The sequence below is a fragment of the Centruroides vittatus genome, unplaced genomic scaffold (genome assembly GCF_030686945.1).
Source record: "Centruroides vittatus isolate TY-2023 unplaced genomic scaffold, ASM3068694v2 contig_630, whole genome shotgun sequence".
In the NCBI taxonomy this organism is placed as follows: Eukaryota; Metazoa; Arthropoda; class Arachnida; order Scorpiones; family Buthidae; genus Centruroides; species Centruroides vittatus.
In genome coordinates, this window is record NW_027122387.1 from 1,567,845 (window position 1) to 1,585,181 (window position 17,337).

Below are 17,337 nucleotides of genomic sequence, written 5' to 3' on the forward strand. Positions count from 1 at the left end.
TATTATTTTTGGTTTTTCTACGGTAGTCAAAAACGAGTAATGTCATCGTTTAAGCTAAAGAATAGCAGGCGGTTGGGAAGAAGTTTGCTTAGCAACTTACTTCAGAAAGTATTGGGTTCTATACGATTTTCTGTTGCTAAAACATGAGTTTCTACTGTTAGTATTAAATAAAATCTATTTCTTTCTTTTGTCCACTGCGCTTAAATAAATACAAATGCTAAAAATAATGCTGTATAAAAATCACTCTTAACGCTGAACTAGAAGTGTACTTATGTCTTAATGCAGCGTGATTATATCGAAGTGCCGCGGAGATCGGTATTTCACAAGGATACAAGCAAGGAGAACCCACGTGCAAATTCCTACAGCATGTGCAGAGTATCAAGCTTTGGGAAGCTCCTCGTTTTGTTAGTTTATATAAATGTAGTACACTACATGTGTATACGACAGTGCCTTATCATGTCGCGCACGGTCCATAAGGCATATGGGGACGTGCTGGTCGCTATTTCGCTCCTGAGCGCATTTACGAAAAAAAAATTTCGCATGGGAAGTGAAAAAAGCTAAAAAAGTGAGTTTTTCTCAGAAAAAGCTAAAAAAGAAAGGAGCTATGAAAAAAAGCTAAAAAAGCTAAAAAAGAGAGTCACTTTAAGCCCTGCCAGTGAGGAAATACCAGACTTTAAACTATTAACAATGGATATTAAAACTTAGAAAGTTGTGAGGCCGGTACTTCACACCCCCCGACGGGGAACTGGCTGTCGAGTTAGAGCCATTAAATCGGTGACTTATTTCGTAAACAGGACCAGTGTGGCCAAGGAATGGGGTGCGAGACGATTTAATTGTTGCATTCCCGACCTGATTGACAGATCTCCGATCATACATCGTGAGAACGACTGAGGGATCATCTGCCAGGGTAACTTTGGATGGTCACCTTACAGAGAGTTCGAAGCAGGACCTGCTAACACTCCTTTGGAAGGGATGGCGACCTGGACAGTTGCCTCTTCTCCAGGACAGAAAAATACACATTAAAGTAAGATTTACAAGTCCGTCATCCAGGGAAGGGCTTGACCCAACTCCAGAGGGGAACGGCCCAGACGGGAGTTCAGAGATGTTCGGCGATCCCACAGTCCAAATCGCATCCCTGGCAACAGACCAGGAACCAATAGTGTTACAGGGGACCACCATTTGGACCAACCAAAACCTTGGATAAAAATGTTATAAAAGCCCAAGGTCCCAAGGACACAGGGATATTGAGGTATTGAGTGCGAGATCGGACAACCTGGGATTGTGTTGTGGTCACTTTGGACTAAAATCAAGACACTGACTCTCTCCAAAAGAAGAGAAGACCCCGATTTTCCGGAGACAAATTTGGACTAAGCCATCACCCAGACTCCTCTCCACCTGCCTTGAGTCCAGCCAGACTTCTGAATCTCTCAACCACCACTGGAAGGGAACAGAAGACAACCTCAGCGAACCACTCTGCGGACCAGCATTACGGGCAGAAATGAACCTTCCTCCACAGAAACTACAGTAACTGCTGTACATCCTTTACCTGGACGGCCTTTGGCCTCATCTGTAAGCATGTCTTTGTCTAAATAAATGCGGTAAAATTTGTAAATCCAGTCTCTGTGTGAGTCATCTTTGCATCCAGCAAACCACTACCCCCATACAAAAAAAAGGCTTTCTTGCATCATCCTGACAAATCGCAGGCAAAGCAAGGGTCACAACCTTTTCACCTAAAGTCAACCCCAAAGGCGAGTAAGGTCAGTCCATATTATTTCTCACAAAGTTGAGAATTATTGCAAATGTTATTTTTCTAAATAAATAAATAATTTCTGCATATCAGTTCTAAAAGGTTTTATAACTGTTTTCTTAGTTGTTGCTGTATCACAAGACATCACTGACTCTATTCTTTCACTAATGTCTTAAAGACAGAGTCAATCAGAATTCAGAAAACTTACCAATATAATTAATGCATATAAAATTCAGAGTATCTAGTGTTCAGAAAATGATATATTTGGCTTAATGTGCTTAAATATTGTTATTTTTCTCTTAGAGAAATGCTATAATTCCATATTAATTATTAACAAAACCAATAAAATGTAAAAGTCAGGATTTTATTATATCAAATATTTTTGAACCTTCCATTTCAGCTACATTCTAATAAAACAATTTCTAAATCAAATAAATCAATTTGGAAGCTGCAGCTGAAGCCAGAACCATTCAAAAGTTTTAACATATTTCCCAGAAAATATAACCTAACAGGAAAATAAGCCCTAGCTTGATTTTTCAGGATGCTTGTAATACTATAAGCCCCAGTTAAGATAGTCAGCCAGATGGCTGTATTTAATACATCCATTGCAACCCACAACGAAAGTATAGAATTAAAAAATAATAATAACAACATATAATTAATTATTATTACTGACATTAAAACTTAAAATAAGTGATAATATAAATTATAATTAAGTATTTGCAAATATAAGCAAGCACCTTTGGACAAGACATCCCCTGAAAATAAGACCTAATCCATCTTTTGGAGCAAAAATTAATATAAGATCCAGTCTTAATTTTGGGGAAACACAGTAGTACAATAAAACCACCTATTCCTGTTTTACTCTGTTTTGTTTTTGTTTATAATTTGATATAAATTTAAGCATTACTCTGGGCAAGAATTATAAATTTGAACCCTGCTCTACGTTATTGTTTTTCCAGACTTAACATTTACAATATAGAATAATTCTATAAATTATTATCAGGGTTTCCATGCCTATAATTTTCCAATCAAGAATACAAAATAAAACTGCTCACAGAATATAAAAATGTAATCTAAAAAGTTTTATTACATATAAAATTAATAATGCAGAATTCCATACAACTCCAATATGCAAATCTTTCATGGCATGTACAATTTTCAAGCAGTAATCAATTTCCTTCCAATGTCTCCAGTATTTGTGGAAGAAATCATAGTATTTATTTATACTATGATTTCTTCCACAAATACTATGAAGTCTTACAAGGGGAGGGCACGACCTGGGAAATTCACTTTGGGATGAGACTTGGTATATAGGTAGTACTCCTTTAGGATGTTTAATCCTCAAAACAAGAAAGTGCAATGGCCAGCCAATTTTAAGAAAAAGGCCTTTAAAAATTTGAGCTCAGTTTATGTACTAATAAGTTTCGCTAGCTCAGCAGCTGCTGAGCAGCTCAGTCGACATCGTTCTTGGCTACCGCCAAGTCGTCCCGGGTTCTAATCACGAAATTGACTTTTTTTTTTTTTTCCTTTCTAAAAATTTTTTAAAATAAGTATTTTGAATATATAAATATTAAAATTTTATTAAAATAAATAATTTCATTTAAAAAAATGTTTAACACAATATTACAAGCCATTTTAATTATAATAATACAAAATAATTAATAGGTATATTAATAATAATAGTTATAAATGGTTATTATAAGAAGTAAAAAGTTTAGTTTGTGTTATTTGTTACTTTTACATATATTTTTTTATTACATACGAAAACCTGAATGATAATTATCATAGAAACATGGGAAACAATACATTTTTTGGCATCTAGCACAACAAATAAATGACGAACGCTTACAAGAGCAATGTTCTTTCAGAAGTTCAGTTGGAAAACAAACTTCATTCACATTCATGAATATCTCTCTGTCTTCAGCAAGTTTAGCAGCGTACCAAGCATATCTAATCATTTTATCAAAAATTGGCGACGACAATTAATGGTGAACTATTGATTGTATTTTAATACAGTCTTCTCGAGAATTTATTTCTCGATTTTGTTCGATCAAATAAGCAGAATTTTGAAAATTTTTGATTAAATTTTTTACTTGTCGATAAAAATAGACGTCACAAGGTTGGACAAGAGGAATACACTTTGGAGGAATTACTTTAATCGTACAAGTAGGTAATTCATTGTCATCCTGGAAGATTTCATCGTATAATTCTGGTTTTGTTTGTCCTTGCCAAGAGTCGATAAGTAGAAGAAACTGTTCTTTTCCCATGTAAGGTTTTAAACAGTTTTGAAGGAATTCAATATATAATTCTGTCGTAAGCTTTCCGGACTTTGATGATGTTATTATAACATTTTTATATTTTTGTTTGTATTCTTCCACCGTTTTCTGCACTCTTGGACCAAATTTACCAGTTGATTCTTGAAGACATACAAATACCTGAGGCAATAGTTTTCCAGATAAGGTGAGTGCATATTGTGCTGTATATGAATGTGTCACTTTATTCATATCGTGTCGTTTAACAAATACAGTTTTGCTACCTTTTTTTTGCAAGAGTCCTATTAAAAGTAGATTGGTACTGGCACCCTAAAAACGATAATAGCATGAGTTATATAAAATGGATAAGTGTACAATTAAAATTGAGCATAATTTTAAGTTTTTTTTATATCAACATACCTGTCTGGTCAGTATTAATGACGAAATTTTTGTTAAATTTAGGTATTAATTGTAATGCCTGCTTCCGAAAGGTTGCTGCAGAATCCAAAACTTGTTCTAAAGTTGCTGTTTCCTTTTGCGAAACAAATTTTGTTATTTTTCGTTGACGTATGTTATAAGTGCTTTTAAATTTCTTTACCCATCGTTCAGAAGCTTTAAATTCAAAATTTCCAAACTGTCCAGCAGCAGATAGAGCCCACTGCTGCAAGTTTCTAGTAGTTACTTGTTGATAATTCTGTCTAGCTTCAAAAAAACGATCATATGTCCAAGAATCAATATTTGCATATTTATCAAACTTATTTCCTCCTTTTTTTACTTCTTCTTCCCATTTGGATAAATACTCTTTTTTTTTTTAATCGACTACATCCATTTTTTTGCAATGTTTTCAAATTCCATGTAGGATGTTTTTTCGCAATGTTAATGACTTTGATTTTATAATCCAAAGGAATATGTTCCACTTCTCTTTTTTTCTTTTCATCGGGCTCATACTCGTCAGATGAAATATCAGCTTTCACCTGCTCAAAATATACTTCTTCACACACTTCATTAGCATGAATAAGCTCTTCATCGCTTACAAAACTTTTTTCAGCCAACATATGCACAGTATTTTTGTAAATTTCCTCACCCATCAACATAGCTTCATCAGAAATTGAAGCAGAACATTTCAATACAATTAAATTTTTTTCCGCAAGCAAACTTTTACAATATTCAAATGCATCTGTTAATTTCACTTTTAAACTATCACTATTTATCAATTCTTCAGCAGTTTCATCATCAACTGTTGGTAGACTGATAGTATCTTCATTTGCAGACATTTTACTGTAAAATATTGAAACTATTTGTATATCACGGAACACTAAGTTACTTTTGGATTCCAAAGAGATCAAACACGTTGTCTCTGAATATTCAGGTCAGTCCATAACTCTGCGTGCCCATTTTTATGACTTTGAGAAAAATCTTGTTTTGCTGTTAAAAATGTCAGTCTAATGTGAATAAATAAATATAAAATTGGCACCAAAATATCAAAAATTGCAATCACGGATAATAAATAAAAGAAAAAAACAACTTAATGAAAACATCGAAGAATCCAAAAACGTCGTTTACGAAATACCATGTACTTGCAAAGACCCACATACCTACATCGGAGAAACAAAACGGAAACTAAAAATAAGAATAAAAGAACATATAGCTGATATGAAGCACCAAAGGATGCAATCCGTTTTCCACGACCACTGCTTAATAAATAATTGTAATATTGATAAGGATAACACCAAAGTTTTGTATAAAGAAAAAGACATATATAATAGAAAGTTTAAAGAAAGTTTTGCTATAATTAAATCAAAAAATTGTATAAACAAAAATACAAGTATAAATATTAATAAAAACTGGTTAAATATATTATAAATTTTAATATTAGTTAAAAATACAATAAATCTCAATATCTTACCAAAAATACCGCTAGGAGGCTCACTTCGTTTCAACCCATGTAGTTATGCAAATTTTAAATGTCGCAAAACCTAAACAACGTTCAACAGGGGAAAGTTCAGACTAAAACTTATACCCAAAGTTGGTCTACAAATTTGTCTTTTAAAAAAATTTTTCTGGATTCTGTCTCAACATAAACGAGCCAAAAGTGCTCGAACGACCTTTGAAAATGTACTGTGTATTAACCATCTACTAAGAAGTACAAGAGAACAACAAAGTAAGAACTTGTCCCAGTTTTATTCACAGTTAATGTAAATTTATTGTTATACTAAATAGTTGTACTTTTTAACTCAAAACAGATGTAAAAGAATTTTATAACTTTTATCCTCGAGTTTGTAATGTCCAAACTTACCGTGTACAAGTGCCATACTGGGGGAGGAACTGGTATGTTGTATACGTTTAAATATTTATATAACTTGTCGGTAAAAACGCTGTTATATACGTTTAAATATTTATATAACTTGTCGGTAAGAACGCTGTATACATTATTTTATATTTTTTAGTTGACTGATGAGGGGCATAAGGCCCGAAACGTGTACCGTATCAACTAAATAAAGGTGGAAAAAAGCCAAGTGGTTGTTATTAACACGGATTTGTGTTTGATACTTCGAAGAATAATACAACACGGTTTCACAAAAATCAACAATAGCCATTGTTATAGAAACGGCGAATACCACCAGAAAGAAAAGAACGGAAAAGAACATTAGCGTACCTCAACCAGTGTAATGGGCACAGAACACATCACAAGGATGAAAGGTGAGATTCAAAAAATCTTAATAGACATAAACTACCTCAAGACACACCTAAAAGAAAAAAGACCGTTGAAAACACTCTCCTTACCAAAATCCATTGCCGCCATCATTCCAACTAGAGATAGGAATTATTTTAATTTAAAAATATTAAGATCAGCAATAAAGTACAAGTACATAAAACTAAGGCGATTGAAACGTAATTTGAGGAAAAGAGAAAATATCGATATCGAGCCTGACCAACATCAAGAGCAAAAACAAATAGAGAATTTAGAACACTACAAATATAAAAAAATTGGGAAATTAATAAAAAAATTTCAATATCCATCTACCACCGAAATAAGAGAGTGGGAAGATTCCATAGTGGAAAATAAAACTAACATAGATATACCCGAAGAAATTCTTGACGTCTTACGAAAAGGTTTAGACTACAGCGGCCCAAATAAATGGGAAACTTTAACAATTATACCAAACTTAGACAAAATATGCAACACCCTCCAAGACACAGAGTCTCAGTTCATGAAAATGAATATTAGCAACAAGATAAAGAAATATATAACAAAAGAAAAAGGAAAGAAAGTAATAAAAGACAAATATTACTACACATATAATAATAAAATTAGTCAAGTAAAAAAATTTTTGTTAGATAATAACTTAGATATACTTAAAGCAGATAAATCCAAGCAACTTATAATAGTATATTCAGACTGGATAAAAAAGAAAAAATACGATCTAGTGGAAAGTGAAAAATTTAGACTACTCCCAATAGACCCGAAAGAAGTTATACAAAAAGAACTAAAAAATAGAATTACTAAATTACAAAAATTAAATAAACTAACCAAACAAGAGAAAGAATTTATCCTAAATGATAATAATGATCGTACACCAAAAATAAATATACATTTAAAAACCCACAAACCAGGTGATAAAGTGAGGCCGATAATAGACTTCAAGAACTCGCCTTTGTATAATCTAGAAAAATTTCTAAAACAACAACTGAAACAATTCCAAAACTCTACTTTCACTATAATGAATACCGACGAACTTCTTCATGATATCAGAAAACTAAAAATAGAAAGAAATATGAAAATCGCCAGCCTAGATATTACTGATATGTATCCGTCGATGACATGGGACATAATAGAACCAAAATTAATGAAACTCAACGTAGAACCGGAAATAATAAATTTAATAGAATTCGCTTATAAAAGCAACTATTTCGAATATGAAGGCAATTACTACACACAAGAAGAAGGCATAAGTATGGGTTCAGTTATCGGTCCAAAGCTTGCAGAAATAGTAATGATAGATATTGATGAGAAGATAAACAACATACATGGAATAAACTTTTATAAACGCTACGTAGACGACATAATAATTATATATAATACTTCAATTATTACAATAGATAAGATAAATACGCTCATAAACAATATACACAACAATATTAAGTTCAAAATCGAAGAAGAAGATAGTATACACAATAATATAAATTACTTGGATATTACAATCAAAAGGAATATAAATAATCTAGAATTTGAACCCTTTAAGAAACCTTGTGCCATAACAAAAACTATAAACTACAGCTCCCAAATACCACTGTATATAAAACAAAACGTCTTCATCATGGAATACAAAAAAATTAAAAATAGAACTAGTAAACCTGAAAATGTTCAAAAACACGTAAATAATTTAAAGAAAAAGTTTATACTAGACGGATACCCAATTAGATTGATAAATACATGGGAAACACAAATAGAAAAATCAACCTATGAAAAACAAATCCAAGAAATAAAAAACCAAGATATAAAATACAAAAGTTTCCCATACATAAAAGGACTCTACGAAGAAATAAACAAAGAAATGAGAAAAATAAATATAAAATTGGCACCAAAATATCAAAAATTGCAATCACGGATAATAAATAAAAGAAAAAAACAACTTAATGAAAACATCGAAGAATCCAAAAACGTCGTTTACGAAATACCATGTACTTGCAAAGACCCACATACCTACATCGGAGAAACAAAACGGAAACTAAAAATAAGAATAAAAGAACACATAGCTGATATGAAGCACCAAAGGATGCAATCCGTTTTCCACGACCACTGCTTAATAAATAATTGTAATATTGATAAGGATAACACCAAAGTTTTGTATAAAGAAAAAGACATATATAATAGAAAGTTTAAAGAAAGTTTTGCTATAATTAAATCCAAAAATTGTATAAACAAAAATACAAGTATAAATATTAATAAAAACTGGTTAAATATATTATAAATTTTAATATTAGTTAAAAATACAATAAATCTCAATATCTTACCAAAAATACCGCTAGGAGGCTCACTTCGTTTCAACCCATGTAGTTATGCAAATTTTAAATGTCGCAAAACCTAAACAACGTTCAACAGGGGAAAGTTCAGACTAAAACTTATACCCAAAGTTGGTCTACAAATTTGTCTTTTAAAAAATTTTTCTGGATTCTGTCTCAACATAAACGAGCCAAAAGTGCTCGAACGACCTTTGAAAATGTACTGTGTATTAACCATCTACTAAGAAGTACAAGAGAACAACAAAGTAAGAACTTGTCCCAGTTTTATTCACAGTTAATGTAAATTTATTGTTATACTAAATAGTTGTACTTTTTAACTCAAAACAGATGTAAAAGAATTTTATAACTTTTATCCTCGAGTTTGTAATGTCCAAACTTACCGTGTACAAGTGCCATACTGGGGGAAGGAACTGGTATGTTGTATACGTTTAAATATTTATATAACTTGTCGGTAAAAACGCTGTTATATACGTTTAAATATTTATATAACTTGTCGGTAAAAACGCTGTATACATTATTTTATATTTTTTAGTTGACTGATGAGGGGCATAAGGCCCGAAACGTGTACCGTATCAACTAAATAAAGGTGGAAAAAAGCCAAGTGGTTGTTATTAACACGGATTTGTGTTTGATACTTCGAAGAATAATACAACACGGTTTCACAAAAATCAATCAATCAGAATAATAAATGAAAACTGTTGTTCCATAACTAATTATTTATAACTATTATTATTAATATACCTATTAATTATTTTGTATTATTATAATTAAAATGGCTTGTAATATTGTGTTAAACATTTTTTTAAATGAAATTATTTATTTTAATAAAATTTTAATATTTATATATTCAAAATACTTATTTTAAAAAATTTTTAGAAAGGAAAAAAAAAAAAAAGTCAATTTCGTGATTAGAACCCGGGACGACTTGGCGGTAGCCAAGAACGATGTCGACTGAGCTGCTCAGCAGCTGCTGAGCTAGCGAAACTTATTAGTACATAAACTGAGCTCAAATTTTTAAAGGCCTTTTTCTTAAAATTGGCTGGCCATTGCACTTTCTTGTTTTGAGGATTAAACATCCTAAAGGAGTACTACCTATATACCAAGTCTCATCCCAAAGTGAATTTCCCAGGTTGTGCCCTCCCCTTGTTAGTGAAAAAGTTTTTTGAAAATAATACTTATTTTCAAAAAACTTTTTCGCTGAGACTTCACTGGAATGGCAATTCTTACCAATTCAAGTTAATCTTTTTTCTTTCTTTTTAGACACTTAAAATTATTTGTCTTTGTCTAAAATTTCTAGGGCTTTGTTGGGAAGGTAATCTTCCACAATACAAGTTCAGCTCAATTTCTCTTTTCAGATGCTTAAAATTCACAAAAATGTCTTCAGAAGTCTCTTCCTTCTCATCATTTCCTAACACTTCCAATTTTCTTTGTCGCTTCCCCCTTTTATATCCCCCCTTGGCAACATGCTGGGTATTTTTGGCCTCCTGGCACAATAATTAACATGACCAGTTAGAGAAGGAAGATGTGGTATGACAAAGAAAGGGGATTGGTGAGAACAAGCAAGCATACATTATATATATTATTCACAAAAAATCTTTTAAAAAACAATGAAACTTCTCCTGTATAAAAAGACACTAGATATACTTTATACACTTTACCAGCAACTAAACTAAATTTAATCAAGCCAAACATTTTCAACCTACTTGATAAGTCTGTCAGGTTACAGAACAAAATTTAGAGATACTATTTTGGAATAAAATATTCTTTGACACAATTACATCTTTTAAATCATAATGGGTTTTGTTTTTCCCTTCAATGTTTCCCTCTTTAGGGGGTTATCAAGCAAGCCAAAAACATTTATTTTGATTAAATTTAGTTCTGCAAAAGCGTGTAAGATGTCTAGTGACTTCTTATATTAAGAAAATTATAAAAATGGCAGGCAGCCACAAAATCAAGTGCAAATCAGGTGTGCAGAGGTCAAAGAATTGATCCACCATGCCCAACCCAGCACCCAGGAAAATGCATGTCAAGAATTTCTCAAACAATAAGAGACCCCCCCAGACAGTGCGTCTTCTTGCTGGAATATTCCATTTAGCTGATAACATTCCAACTGGAATAGTAGATACTGCTGTACTAAGTCCAGATAAGTCACCACTAACACCATTTCTCTGCAAAATGTTCCAAAACTTCTAAACATGCCAAATAAAACATGGTATTTTTACTGTAAACTTTGCAAATTTAAAATTGTAAATTGTAGTTACAAAACAGTATGAATTAAAAATCACGTTTTATAAAACAGACCCATTGAAAAGCTAAAGAACATTTAAATATAGTAACAGCAGATATAAAATTTCAAACCATTGTAATACAGCAGTAATTTTTTTTATTAATTCAACAAACATTTAATATCAATATAAAACATGTAGCCTACAAATAATTCATAATATAGTTTTGATACCTAGAGATGCCTTTTTTTTAGTTTAACATCAATTTTAATAGCTATAATCAAATTTAATGCTAAAATTACTTTGAATGTTAACAATAGAACTCTTACATTAATCTTGATTAAAACTTTAATTGAGATACTATAGAATTGTTTTAAAATGTATGAAAAAATTAAAAAAATTAAAATCATTTGTTGAGATAGAGAATTTTGTTTTTAATGGTGGTTAGTGTTATTTATATAGATTTACTGCTAGAACTTTAACATTTAAAATGGTTTAGAAAATAGCCTGTAGATTAAAATAGTCAGTAATTTAGAAATAAATTTTTTAAATCTTGTCAACCATTTTAACTGATGTTAATTCTTCATATTTTAAATGATCTAGAAGATTCTTATTTCTTGTTTACTATATTTTTTTTGTCTCTATTTAACTTTTAAATACAAATTACTCCATTAAATTTATTTGTAAATCTCTTCTTAGCTCTGGGTATTTTGACTTGCAAGTCATTTTGTGAATTCTGGCAATAGATACAACTGGAAATTTCAAAGTGGACTATTCATCATCTACTTATACTTCACATTTGTAGATGATGATGATGATTAAAATTCTAAGGTTTTGGTAGAAGTATTGAGAAAAGAATTATCTTACTTTCTTTTCATCCCTATTAGAATATCTGATATGACCAAAAACAAAGTATTTGAATATACAGGACTAAGGTTTCTGTTTTACTTCCTTAGCTATTATTTTTATAAGATTTTTTATTGAGATTGCAATATTTTTGTATTTCTTCGTGGTTTAATAAAAGTATTCTGACTCTCTTCATATAATTAATAAATCATTAACAAACAAGCAAGATACTTTTTAAAATAAAGTTTAAAATTCATTCAAATTGCATTTACTAAGAATCCAATTTCCATATTTTTAAGCATAAAACCTCATGGATTATCTGTGACAGAAGACAATTTGAAAGGAGGTACAGATTATGTAATTATGTGCTAACTTTAAATTCCAATCAGAAAATTTGTGCCTATGGTGCAAAGCTGTTTCCACAGGCTCAGGGTATACAATGGATTATGCAAATGATTTATTTTTGTTCTAACAATTTTTTATGGAGTATATGTCATCAAGGATTATACACACAAAAATATGGTAGTAATGAGCAAACTGATATTTCTTTTATTTACAGTAATGGTTTTGTAATCTGGAAACTCTGCCAAATAAAAAGATACAAAAATTCATTTTCTAGTTTAATCTAATATAATAATAGGAAAGCATATACCAGAATCTGTAAACATTGTAACATTTAAGCCAATGTTATACAAGTAGAAAATAAAAAAGTTTAATGAACAGAATATACTAAATAAATTTAATAGCCTATATTTTAATTCACCAAAAATTTTTTAAATGTGTATATATAATTCTTTTCCAAAATAAAAATTCTTCCTCAAATTTAAAATTTCTCTGATAAATATATAACTTTTTTCTTTCTATAGAGAGGATTTTTTTTAGTTATTTTTGGATAAATATGTAGCCTTGTTAGTAAAAAAATTAGCACATACTTCTGGTTATTATTGTGCATGTGACATTCTAAAATGATTCAAATTTCAAAATTAACAAAGAATGTTCAAAAATTTTCTTCATTCCAACATATTAGCAAGTTTTAAATGCAAAAACGTGTACATTGGACGTTCAGCACTGCTTTCCTGTAAGCCTGAAAGTTTGACAATGGTGTTTGGAAAGTCAGTGGAATCATGCTCGACATTCCAAAATGCCATTGTCAAACTTCTAGACTTACAGGAAAGCGGCACTGAACATCCGACGTACACATTTTTGCATTTAAAACTTCGGCCTCAACCTTGCTATTGACCGCTAAACAGGAATCAGCAATTCATACTTTCCAAACTTCAGCCAAATTTAGAAGAGACTTTTGGAAGATGAAATTCATGTTTGTAAAGGTACAATCTGCAATCTTTTAAATGATGTCGAAATCACTCAGAAGTCCTGCAAACAAAACCAACCAGTACCAAAGAAATGATAATCAGCCAGAACAAAGGATCAGATCAGAAATTCCATCGCCACACCAAATCCTCTAACCCAAACAGTGTTGGCAAAGAAGTGTCAAGTGTTGCTGTCATTCATAAATCATATTATTAACAAAGATCTAAACATGAACACATGGGCAAAGAATGTTCATAAGCTATCAGATTTCAACAAAAAAAACTGCAAAACCAGCACAAGGAAATTATATGAAAGGCATTTGGCAGGTGGAAGAAGCAAATTTGCTATGATGTGAAACATGAGATTGTCCAAAAGATTAGGTATGACAATGCAGAGAAAACCATCTGCAAGGATTCCTGCCTGAAGGTTGTTTGATGGGAAGAAGCTCACTGCCACTCATCACAGTGCTCTTGCAAAAATAAAAATATCTGGAAAATATTATGTTGACCATGTTCTGAAACCAATGTTTGAAGAGCATTTACCACAAACACCCCAAGCATATACACCAATGAAATGCACAGTGTATATGCATCACAACAAAACAAGCTCTCACACCTGCTGACTGAACAATATCTTGAGAACTTTCAAAAATGTACGCATCAAAAAATAATTCCTATTTTCTGATGCATACATTTTTCACTGTAATTTCAAAAACTATTTCAATAGCAAACAATAAGGCTTATGCATATCAATGAATGTATGAACTTTTGTTATAATAAATACAGGTATACCTAGAGTTACAACGTTCTCGATTATAGGTCGTTTGTCAGAAAAGTATATGGAAAAATAAAAATCAAGTTTAAGTCATTTTATTCGACTTTACATCCATCCGCTACAAATATTGAAGTTATTAATATCACTAGAAAAGCATTAAAAGCACATAAAATCATATTAAAATATGTACATTCACAGTAAATGCTAATATAATCATCATAAATCCTAGAGAACAAAACATGAAAACATCTGTGTTTCTGTGTCGTTGTCTTATTTAGCAGTCTTTAAGTGCTCATTATTGGCGTTTTCCACCGTAGTTTCGACTTACGTTGTAACTACACAAGTAAATTCGACTTACGTCGCCTCTCCTGGAACCAATTACCGACGTAAGGTGAGGTATACCTGTATATCAGAAAACATTCAACTGTTATAGCCAAGAAACTTGCTAAATTTTGCTATTTATATTTGTACTAAATTTCTGTTTTATTTCATCTTATATTTACTTTTAATTGTATTTTATTTAATTTATATTATTTATTTTAACATTTATTTAAAATTCAAAACTGTACAGAATATTAATTTTGAATTTGTTCTAATTTACATATTCTACATTACACTATTCTAAGCTGTTAATTCTAAGGGTTTAAGCTGAAGATTGCTAGATTTCCACCGAAAACTGTTTTTTAATAAAAAGTTGGCTTCCTGAAATTAGCAGAAAATGTTTATTTATTTTGTATTTAAAAGTTTTGAATAAATATTTAATAAAATTACTTACTTGCAAATTATTTTAACCGTGCATCACTAAATCTTCGAGAAACAAGCTTAAATATCATTCGAAAGCATAATAAAAAATTATTTTACGCATCATCGACCAAATATAGCAGAATCGCATAACCCAGAAAATTTTCCACGGAGAAACAAAGAAAAAACACATTAAAGAAATGACTTTATACACGATTTAACTCCAATTCTATATTGAATTTAAGGTAAAATTGAAGTTCTGAATGAGGAGTTTCAACCCCCAAATTTTAGATCTCCTTTTTTCAGGGTCTCTGAAACTTGTGGAAGTCCTAACCCCTCATTTGTGATCAAACCCTTCATTTAAGGGATCCAAATCCTTCATTTGGGGGTCCAAACCTTCATTTGGTGATCAAAGCTCCTCATTCAGAGTTGCATTTCTATCTAATTTACTACTGAACTGCTGCAATTATTTATTATTGAGAAATCAAAATAAAAACAAAGATAATAAAGAAATCTGAGGTATAAATCTACAGTTTAATAATTCAATTCTCCATGTCTAATAATTGCATTTAAAACGTTTGATCGATGTAAATGTCAAATGCATTTGTAAACATTACTGCGCTTTAAAAAACATTAGAAAATAAATCATAGCTTTCAATTTAAAAAATATATACGTATAAAATGTATTCTTACTATTATTTTCGATTCTGAATGACTTAAGAAAGTTGGAAGGTCGTGACAATTAAGATAAACGCAACCACCCTCTTCGAAAATTTACGAAATTCAATCTATTTTAAGAAATTCCCGATTGCACAGGAAGCAGAAGACAAACTTATCATAGTAAAGCGCCATATTTAATGTCAGCGACGACACGCATCTGTCCTGATAAATTTTCTTTTTAATTAACTATTATAATGTTTCCGATTAAATATAAATATATTAATATTTTGTATTGAGTATAATATAAAAGTTTATTATTATAATACTAAAACTATTTAATATTTATAAATGTGTTTTTTTTTTTTTTTTGAGAATACAGTTCTGTAAACATAATTTTCTTTATTGATAAAATTATGTAATTTAAAAACTTAAAATAAAAAAAATAAAAAATGTGGTGTTTTACAATGCTTATTCTATTGAACATTATATAATTTAGAGTACTTAGATATCAAGGTACTCTAATATAGTTTATAAGAGCGATGAGGTGATATTCGATCATCGGCGGCAGGATTATCGAATTAGTTAAGGCGTCAACCTGCTGCTCTGGAAATCCGGAATTGAATACGAACGAATAATTCCTCAGAAATTCTTTTTGGGGGCAGTATTTCCCGGATATCTTGGGCTTTAAACCCACAATGAACACTGCCGGTGGTCCCGACAGTATCTATTGTGGGCCTGTCCGAATCCACGAAAACAGTCCCGTGAGACTTTTTTAAACTCTTTCCGCTTTGTGGGCACTAAGAGGGCCTTTCATGCAAGCCCATTATGGGTTTGCATGGGACGCCCTCTTTTAGCCCATGGGAGCCATGATAAGCTTGCCCCCCGGCCGCTCCATTGTGGGCCTGGCCGAATCGGCCAGGCCCACAATGGGGCGGCCGGGTGGTGAGGAACGGGGCAACCCGTGAGACGTTACTGCCCAAAGACTTTGTGTCAAAGGGGCGGAAAGAAACAGAGACAAAAACAAGAAAGAATAAAAATGATAATTAAGATCCAAATATTATTACAAAAATAATACTAAATTTCTTATTTGTAGAAATGAAAGAAACACATAAAAAAGAAATGAATGCATATTACTTAATTAAAATTTATTTAAATAGAAAGAAAAATTCGTCTAAGCAACTCAAAGGGTAGCTTTAATGCAATATTAATTACAATTAAATATAATATTACCTGTAAAATATATTATACAGCTTATACTATATGGTGTTATAGACTTAATTCAATGTTGTTATAGATATAAACTGATGACGTTTATACAGGATATAGAATTAGAACAAATAAAACTTTGAGTGGACAGATCCATTACGTAGGATGGGACAGAATAGCGTTATAATATAATATAATATAATATTAAAAAAAAATAATAATAAAGTTAAACTTAATTTTTCTCCGGATATCTTAACCTTTTTCATGCTTTCCTGCAATGCTAAAGGGGTAGTGCCGGGAACTGAAGATGTAAGAAATCACGTGCTTTTTGTTGTGACGTAATATACTGTACATCACAGTGGCGTGCCGTGACATTTGATGATAGGGAAGCTGTGTTTCTGTAAGAAGCCGACTTACAGGGGCAATCAATTAATTGCGCGTCAGGGCCCGTTCGTATTCGTTTGTTCGATAAGCCAGTAAAAACCGTATACTTCTTTAAATGTATTTTTAATAGATTATACGACGTACTTAATAAATAAGAAAGTTC

At 31.3% G+C, this 17,337-nt stretch overlaps 1 protein-coding gene across 1 annotated transcript in view; it reads right to left on the minus strand.

Annotated features, from left to right (window-relative positions):
* Nucleotides 1–15,777, minus strand: part of LOC136979681 (RAB6-interacting golgin-like) — a 30,587-nt gene extending 14,810 nt beyond the window's left edge. The window contains exon 1 of the mRNA XM_067275722.1: nucleotides 15,618–15,777. The gene's annotated coding sequence lies outside the window, so the exon portion shown is untranslated. The remainder of the gene's footprint in view (nucleotides 1–15,617) is intronic.
* Nucleotides 15,778–17,337: the final 1,560 nt, after the last annotated feature.